We start from the raw sequence: 10,022 nt of genomic DNA on the forward strand, positions 1-10,022 counted from the left end.
CTCTTAGTCGTTTGCGTCCTAGAATCTAAAGCTCTCTATAGTCTGATGCTAGACCGGTTTGAAGAAATTTGAATGTAGTTAATTAAAAAGTTATGATTCAAAGACCCAACGTTTCGACACGCCTGACTTATCCAGGGGAGATGCAATGTTACCGCAAGAGTCCTTTTACATGCTGCCAATTTGGCAAAGGATGTGCCTGTTAATGGTGCTTAGCATTGGGGCATCAAACTATTTCTGAAAGGGAAATGATCTAAACTGCCCCGTTTTAATATTGTCAAAGTTTACATTTGAGCTTAAGAAGCAAAATATTAAACATGATTTAATCGGTTTTCTAAGGGTATCGTGATTTATTATAAATTATACTCATAAGAATCCCTCGTTTCTGATTGGTCAATGGCAACAGCAATGGAGTAATTTTGTGGAGTATACAGACCTCTTTCATAATGGCCGCTAAATAAAATATTCTTCAGTTTTAATGCTAATAACCCTCTCTAGCCTCGCTATAACGAGCAAATTTCAAAAGAATTTTTGTTCCAAAATGAGGGCAGTAGGTCTAATTGACATAAATACAAAAGAATGTAAATGTGGTCGCCATTTATGAAAGTGGCCTATGATAAATAATGTGTACTTATAGAATGAGTGGGAGGGCCGGACGGGAAAATATTTGGCCCGAGGTCATCGTGGCGTACGGCGAGGTCCGAGCGCCACAGAAATTTATTTAATATGTTGTTTGTATTTGCTTTTCTGGATGTAAATAACTTGGAAGTTCAGAAGCTTTAAAAAATTTCCTAAAATCGCACCGCACACAGCAGTACGTGTTCTTAACAGAGCCACACGGCTTTTTTCCGGCCCTCTTTGTCGTAATGCGTACGGCGCCTCATACGGAAATTTTCTCAATAGTTTTACAATAAAAGCGCGCACGGGGCCGAACGGGACATGATGATAAAAAAATCGTATGAACTTGCTCGTGCATTTTGTGGTTTATGGTCACTTGTGATGTTTTGAAGTTCTCACTTTGATTTGATTTGCGTTAATTTGTTGATTTCAGTTTACAGTGTCCCCAATTTGAGCTCCAGCGTTAGAAGACTAGACACTTAAATAAAGTTGCTTTCCTCAAACTGCACTCGCCTACGGCTTGTGCAATTTTGAGAACTTTTAAAACGCCACTCCATCCATAAATCACGAAATGCGATCGCATTCATACGATTTCCTAATACTTATAAAGTGCAGAAAACTGTTATTACCCTGTTAGAAGACGTTTTTGTCTTTACCACTGCCACTTTCTTCCCCCGAGAGACAGAAAATCTCTGGTACAGAACAATACCCTTCCTTGTTACGCATACGCCATCGCTTGTCTAGATACGAAGTAACTTTAAAAAAAGATCACTTTTATGTGATTGGCCAAATGATAACAATCCTGCCAGTTACACTATGCTCAAAACTCGAAGTAAATAGCAGTGGTAAAGACAGTCGTAAAACGACAATAAAAAAGCGAAAGTGGCGGAAAATCCTGCTGGCAGAGTAGTTGTCATCCACCTAGCTAAGACTGCTGTCTTCATAAGTTAAATCCCGTTCAACCATATCTGTAGTAATTATCTATCTATTTCTTTTCTTCTTTCTTCATTTATTTGTTTACGGTTTGATTAATGGCCAAGTCGCGTTTAGACCTAGAATTGAATTTGAAGGGCGAATTTTTCAAAGGGTGTCGGCCAGCAACGGGTACCCACACTCGGTTAGCACATCGTACAGATCGTCCACAGTAATGTGACACCACTGACTTAAAAAAGCCAGTGCAGAATCACAGGGATTGAGAGTTCGCTTGTCAAGATAACGGATTTCTTTCGGGCTGAGGCCTAGCTTCTCAGCAACATCTTTCCACTCCTCTCCACCTGCAACGAAAACGGACATTTCTTATTGTCCCAAGAACTTCTTCAATGCTTGGGATCAGTCACCTCAGAATTCACTCATTGCATTTTGTTAACCAATAATGTTTGCCTAACATACAGGCCCGTTAAACAATAGATAACCTGAAAATTTGGGAAGGGAATAAAGGTAGCAAGGGAATTACAGGAAATGTGGCTGCCAATGATATGATTCAGATAAGCAAGTCCCTTGTGTCTTTCAGATGGTCAACCGACCAGACCGAACACCCACCGAAGGGAATGAACATTCTTCACATGCAAATGACCCCAGCGAATGTAGTGCCTAAAATACAAGGACTGGAACAATGATGCATAAAGATAACGCTGAAACGATTTTTCAGATGGCTTTTTGGGATCTTCAGATATGAAAAAAAAAAAACAAAAACAAAAACAGGAAAAATGGCAGACAAATGGCTTTTGAGCGTCCTGCCTCCGGTATGATCAGATAAGCTCAGCTCAGCTATGTGGCTTCCATACGCTCAGATCTGGACTGGTCTGCGCATATCCGGTGTTGAGGTAGTCAATCTGTCCTGGGTTAGGGGAATACATTCTGTGAGTTGTCTGGCACTCCAGGCCTTCACATCACCCGTCCAGTCACGACCCTTGGACGTCCTCTACTCTCTTCCCGTAAGAATTGTTTTAGGTGGACAGTCATGTCTCATTATAAGACCAAAGCAGGATAGTTTGAAACTTTTAGCTGTTGCCATAAGTTAATTTTGGGCAACTAATGCGCTGCGGCATCCTCATTTTAATCTTGTCTTTTCAACCTTTTTTTGGTCATTTTGCCGTGAAATGAACATGCCGTGTAAATCCGAGATAAAACAATATTTCTTTCTAAGTCTTCGTGTGAAACTACTCGAACGCAGGAACTCCATGCTAGTGAAGTCACCATCTTTAATATTTGACCTTTAATCTTTAGTCATTATTTGTACACGGTAAAAAGTTCAAAAGGTACAATAAAATGTCTAAGATCCTAAACCTAAAATTCTAAAATCTAATCCTAATATTACATTAAGTTACAACAATATTCCACTTATAAACCTGAATTCCATGAATGCCTTTATTTTACATGGTAAATGTTCTTAGCTATTAGCTACTTCACAGACATACCACGAAAAATAAATAAATAAATAAGTGAACGAAACAATAAAAAGAGAAAATAGCTCATAAAAACCTATATAGAAATATATGTGCAATTAAAAATATATCAAAACTAAGAGTGGATCACAAGATTATAAACTAAGCAATAAGTATCTACAAGTATTTGCGCAATTAAAATATAAATTTGAGAAATCCATGTTAGACATTAAGTTTTTAAATGTTCCAATGTTATTAGCGGCACGGAACGGATCCGGAAGAGCGTTCCAAATCTTAGCTGCAGTGTAACGCCACGATTTAAGTCCATAGGTGGTTGTATTCACTTTGGGTAGCTCAAGGATGTTTTCCTCTAAGATTATAATTGGTTGATCGTTCATGCAATAGCTCTCCTATTCCTTTAGGGACTTTATACCCATGGATAGCTTTGAAGACACCAGTGGCCATTTTAACAATTCTTTGATTAAGTGGGGACAGCAGGTTTATTCAGTTCGTGTTACAATTTAGAAGTGAGGTATTCGGGAACCAAGGAAGGAATCGACTTCAGCGTCAAAGCCCGATGAAGTTATTACTCGTGCAGCACGGTTTTGTAGGTTTCGTAGCTTGTTAGACAATGTTCTGCCACAATTACCCCAGACTAGGTTGCAGTAATCAAAGTGAGTTTGAACAAGAGAGTTGTACATCCAGAGTAGGGTAGTTTGAGGCACAAATGGCTTGACTCGCTTTATGGCTCCCATTACGGAAGCGATCTTTTTACACAGTATATCAATGTGGGAATGTGGGATTTTCATGGATATAAACTCCAAGTGATTTCACAGAGGAAACTTGCTCCACCGGAACGTTATGGAGAGTCTGAGTGTATCAGATAGAGTATTTAACCTTTTCCTGGAGCTGATCACCATAAATTCAGTTTTCGTAGTGTTTAAGGTAAGTCTGTTAGACACAAGCCATTTGCTTAGCTTTCAAGGTCGTGAGATAGACTAGACTGAATCAGATGCAAATCAGAACCAGCGTAGTTAATGTGGGTGTCATCAGCATACATTCTAGGTACGCTAAACGACATACAGTTAGGGAGATCGTTAATATAGATTAGAAATTAAAGAGGGCCAAGGATCGTTCCCTGTGGCACATCACATTTAAGAGTGGAGATGTCAGAGAGACAACTGTTAACGGAGCACCGTTGTGTGCGATTCGTCAAATAAGATTTAAACCAATCAAGAGTTTTCCCTTGAATTCCACACTGATTCATTTTTTTTAGTGTTGAATGCCTTTTCTTAAGTCGTCGAGAAACACTACAGCATTTAAGTAGCCACAATCGATAGTAAACACCTAACTGCCAGTAGTTTCTGGAAGAGCAGTTACAGTTGAGTGCAAAGACCGGAAACCTGATTGTTGTTTAGAGATGATTTCTTTGCTGTTTAAGAAGTTGTATAACTGATTGTACACAATCCTCTCGAACACTTCGGCGACTACGGAAATGACTGAGATAGGTCTGTAGTTGTTGATGACTCGCCTTGTTTAAACAACAGAGTCACTCTAGCACATTTCCAGCTGTCAGGATTTATTAAACAGATCGCATAAAGGGCCTGAAATAATATCAGCACACTCACGAATCATGAGTTTCCACGATACCTGTTTTCAAATTAGAACGGTAAAAAGCATCTAGGAAAGGGGGCAGTTAAATTCCTTTATGAATAAGAACAGCAATGTGCTAGCTCATTTTCATTACGTTGGGTTCAACTTACTGCTTAAGTCAATTGTAAGCCCTCTCATCTGACGAACTGGGATATTGCGAATATCACGGTTCCCTGGTAGCAAGGGACCTGCAAAAAACAATGCTCATTATGACAGACAAGAAAAAATGAAACAAGCAAAAGAGATAAATGAAAGAAACGAATGTGCAGGCTACAATTCTACATTGAAAAAAAACAACCATGTCGTAATCGGTGAGACGGTTGGTGAGGTAAATTCAATCAACAGCATTTTCGGGAGAATAATTAACACATTAAATGAAAGATGTTACAATTGAACCCACTGGGAACTCGGAAAAATCCAAGCCCCAGATGGGATTCGAACCCACGACCCTCCGAGATCTAGTGCGGATGCTCTGACCACTGAGCTACTGGAGACTATGGTGAGCAAGGGTGAAAATGTGGGTCTTTGACTCGAGCTGCATCACACAGCCACAGAGTCAAATAGCGCCCGACAACATAGCTCATAACTGCATCGGTTGGTTGGCCGCATCGTTCACAGAAATACAGGCAACTGGATTTCAATGATGCTCTCAATGTGACTGCGCGATGCAGTTATGAGCTATGCTGTCAGTCGCTATTTGACTCTGTGGCTGCGTGATGCAGCTCGAGTCAAAGACCCACATTTTCACCGAGTCTCCAGAAGCTCAGTGGTTAGAGCATCCGTACTAGATCTCGGAGGGTCGTGGGTTCGAATCCCTTCTGGATTCGGATTTTTCCGAGTTCCCAGTGGGTTCATTTGTAACATCTTTCATTTAACAGAAGTTTCCTTTCAGAATGTAATTTTTTGCAACTGTAGTTACCTTTCATTGACAGCATGAACCTTCACGAGGTATCTAGGACTTACGTGGTTCTGTTTGCTGAAATATGGAAGATCTTTTGATTGCTTTTGATTGCTTTTGTCTGGCTCATCTCACTGAAGAGTCTACTTTTGTACGCGAACCATTAACTAACACTGCATGTTGACAGACTCACCAGTTGTCCCTGCTGGTGTAATTTCTCTCAGGTGCTTCACAACATCAATCCTGTTTGAATCCTTTGCTCTCTTTGCCAGGCAACGGATCGTTCTCTTTGTTTCCGGGTTTGGTTGCTCCAAACACATTAGATCCAAATGTAGACTTTCTTTCATCTGAACTACAATTTCTTCTGGATGGCATGAGTCCGACATAAGTGATTCAACAAGATCGCTAGGAATCTGGGCGAGAGGCCTGTCTTCAATCCCTAAAGCAATGCAAAGACTATTATTGTTTGAATGAAATCGGCAGACTAATCTCCAACCTCAGCTGATTCAACGAAGAAAATAAAACGGCAAACAACCTTAAATGCGCCGATATGAGCAGCCAGGTAGCAGGTTATTTTCCAAAACAAGAAGTTGAATAACATCGTTGCGAACAGGACTTGGTGGCTAACAAGGAAATGTGTGTGATTTTACCTATCACTTAAAAAATTCCTCGAATTATATCATCCAAAATACCGAGTTGGTAAATCAGCCACAAACTTACCTTCACCAGAGAGAAACCGTCTTCCATCCATCTGACCAGCTGCTGTCTACATTTAAAACGAAAAATAATTTAATATTCACCGAAGTGGAGGTGGTTAGAGGTGGATATCCTCCACTCTCCACCGACATTGAGGTGAATAGGTGTTTAGTACATACCAAAACAGCAAGATAATTTAGCACAAAAGAGATGATTTGAACTCATTTGTTCCTGCAATGATTACAATATTTTCGGGCGCAAATCCCTTGCAAGTTCTTTGGAGGTGAGTAGCTGATGGATATTCGGAGTTTGAGTATAGCTAGCGAATCAGAGCGCTCCTTCAACGCTATATACTGTTTTAGTATATACTAACAATAGTTACCAAAGCTCTTGACTAAATTACACATCTATCCTTGGTGGTACCTTGCACCAGTGGTTTAGTTTGTTCAGAAATGGATTACTGTGCAAGAGAACGCAAGCTGGAACACTAGCCGGTAGATTCAATCCTTCTAAATAGTACAGTTGGCTGAAAAAAGGAACTTTATTTAAGTGTACAGTCTTCTACCGTTGGAGCACTATTTGGGGAGACTGTAATCTGGAATCAACAAATTAACGCAAATCGAGTCAAAGTTAGCTTTTGAGGAAAGGACAAACCGAAGTACCAGGAAAAAAACCTCTCGGAACAGAGTTACTGTAGAGAACCAACAAATTAAATCCACATACGATACCGAGGCTGGAAATGGAACCGGGCCACATTGGTGGGAGGCAAGTGCTCTTGTCATAGACCGAATGCATAAATGACGGCCAAAAACATATTCTTTTGTTTATGTGCTAATTAGACTCGCTCTCAAGCAACATTTCTTTTGTATTTTGCACATGCCTACGAGGCTACTGAGTCTAATTAGCACATAAACAAAAGAATATTTTTTTGGCCGCCATTTATGCATTCGGTCTATTACGCCAGTCCTGCACCCTGAAAGAATTGAAAGCGGTTTGAGCCTCCTTGAGGCGATCGACATAACAGTTTGTATTACAATCCTTAATACCTGTTTACTTGGACTTGTGAACCAAGCTGAAAAATTCTTCACGTGAACTTTATTATCCAATGCAGCAGCTGCTCTGGTGCATCTAATAAACTGATTGGTACTGCGTATCTCAGATTCAGATAAGAAGTGAAGACAATCTTCTTGCTCACAATATTGCTTGCGATGAGTGCGGCAGAACTTGACTAGGTTTCCGTGGCAACATACCGGGCAAATAAACCCTGCTTCATATATCATGTTCTTCAACCAACAGAACTCGTTACGCATACATTCAAGCATCAAAGACAATTGTTTGTAAACAGCACAGGCACAGGACACTTCAAATGGATCATGGTGGAGGCCAGAAGAAATGGTCAACTTTGACTGAATCGCTTCCACTAATGTTGGATTGTCATTTCCTCTGTGAACAACTATTTCGATGAACGAGGAATGACACAAAGGACAACGGAGCAGTCTTCGTCTCCAATGGTGTAAAACCTGGCGAAATTCTTGTACAATTCGGGCTCCAGTGAACTCCAAAATTCCTTTTGCCCCCACTGAAAAAATTGCAACACTAGCCGCGGAAACAGGCTCGAAGGAACTTGTCCAGGCTCAAATCTCAGGAAAAGAGAAGGGAGTTTTGCAGAGGCAATCAACTCGGTGATGTTCTGTGGTGGGAGCAACATTAACATGGATGGTACCAAGTACTGTTTATTACATGAAGTATCTGAAGAAGGCCACGAGCACAGCAAACTAAATTTCTCCATGACAGCAATAAAGCTTTCATAGCTTTCATGCCGTTCTATTAATGGGTCCCACACATGCTTCAAGAGCTTTTGTTCAAGGATGCCTGTTGTTTCGAGTTTGTGCCACAATTGCGTTATTTCAGCTTTTCCATGACCGTCAGAAACCTGAACAGTTATCACTTTCTTGAACACATCAATCAACCACTGAGGATCCAAGACAACCAATTTGTTTAATTCTGGAGTGTCATCAAAATGTATTAAAATTCTCTGATCATGTAAAAAGTTAAGCAATGTTACGAATTCTTGATTGTCATGAATTTGGCAAACTTCAGCTGCGATCCGTTTTGCGTGCTCCAAATAAATCCATGTATGTCCTTCACCCAGAGTGACTTGGAGCATTTTCTCAAACTTTAACCATTTGATTGGAATGTCCTCCTTCATCGATGGTAGCTCATTTGCAACAGCTAGAATGCTATGTCGCAAGCGCGCCACTCCTGAACACTCTGATTCCCCACCTGACTTAGTATTATCGACTACAAAGAAACCATCGCACAGGTGGTTCCTGTACGATTTCCCCTGCAAAGAACCATACACTTTACGGGCGAGCGCCAAACAGTCAGCCCCACCATAAGGTCGATCGGCATTGGTACAAACTAGGAAAACAGGGGGAAGTTTCTCAGGCAACAAATCTGATTCTTTCGTATGAACGCTATCTCGACTGGCGAGTGAGGCAACAGAAGTCATCCAGAAATCAAGATAGTCCAAATTAGTTTTAGTTTCAAAACTGTCTTGAATGGTCTTGTACATGCCCTGCTTTGTTACAGGCGGGGCCGTTTTATGAAGGTCTCGGCTGAGGTCATACACCATAAGGTACAAAGCTCTTGATGTAAGAAAGAGTGGGTGAGTTGTATAATAAACCGACTGTCCACCAAAATCCCACAAAACCGAGTAAATATCTTCTTCATCTCTAACCTTGTCGACTTCCTGTAACAATTTCTTCATCAAAGTCTCTATCTCATCTGGTATTTTGGATGTGGTGACATGATTATTTCCTCTGTTTGTAGGATCCGTTTTTTGACTTGTTGTTAGGGTGTTATAAACATTACTGCCATCATCAAAATCTGAAACTCTTGAAGCTCTAGGAGATGCTGAAACATCCAACTGTTTGTCTAGAGGGAATTCATCGTGACCGGTTTTGATATACTCGAGGGAAGATACCAAGGTAACTTCACTCCTTTTATTTGCATTTGGTGTCACCATGTCTACAAGGGAGGAATCTTCAGACTGAACAGACTCAACAGAGCTTTCTTCAGGAATCAACTCCCCTTCTCTTAACTTTTTTACAACCAATCGAGCTGTGTGTTGCTCATAGGAAGATGCATCTTTAGTGTTTGCTTCTTGATCTGTCTCTCCAGTCTTCCAAATCTCAGTGGTGACTTTAAAGTACGATGGATCAACATCGATCCCAACTGTGCTAACCTCATCTGGATTGAACCGTATTCCCCTAAGTGACTTCTTAAGGCTGGTCTTTCCAGAGCGGTGCTGTCCGATCAACATGACTGGTATCCTTCTAACTCTTGTTTTTCCTTCATTCAGAGCCTTGTTGTAAGCTTCCAAAGCCAATGGGCCACGCAAATTAATCTCTTCAGGGAGCACTAAACGAAATGATTCAAAGTTAGGACAGGAGACAAAGCATTTGACTGCATGCAAAGCTAGTTTTTTACTCTACCGGTTTAAGGAGAGGGCATAACTTGGATATTACTGGACTGAAACACCAGTGAAAAAAGGTACATTCTAACTTGTAGCAAGTTTAGGTATAAATGGTTCAAAACTTGCGCTGGCTACACAAATCAATTCAGCTTAGGCATTATGGAAATTCTTAGAAATAACTGGAAATGGTGTATCAATAACATGCATAAAAGCCTCCAAATAATTGATTTTCTGCAACGTGTTTTTCTTTGCTGTCTAATAATTCTGAAACCGTCAAATCTTCGTCAGGAATAGGTGG

At 40.5% G+C, this 10,022-nt stretch overlaps 1 pseudogene; it reads right to left on the minus strand.

The window, feature by feature from the left end:
* Positions 1-492: 492 nt before the first annotated feature.
* On the minus strand, positions 493-9,781 carry LOC138030888 (uncharacterized; annotated as a pseudogene).
* Between the last annotated feature and the right edge of the window lie 241 nt (positions 9,782-10,022).

The sequence above is a fragment of the Montipora capricornis genome, chromosome 13, assembly GCF_036669925.1.
Source record: "Montipora capricornis isolate CH-2021 chromosome 13, ASM3666992v2, whole genome shotgun sequence".
Lineage (NCBI taxonomy): Eukaryota > Metazoa > Cnidaria > Anthozoa > Scleractinia > Acroporidae > Montipora > Montipora capricornis.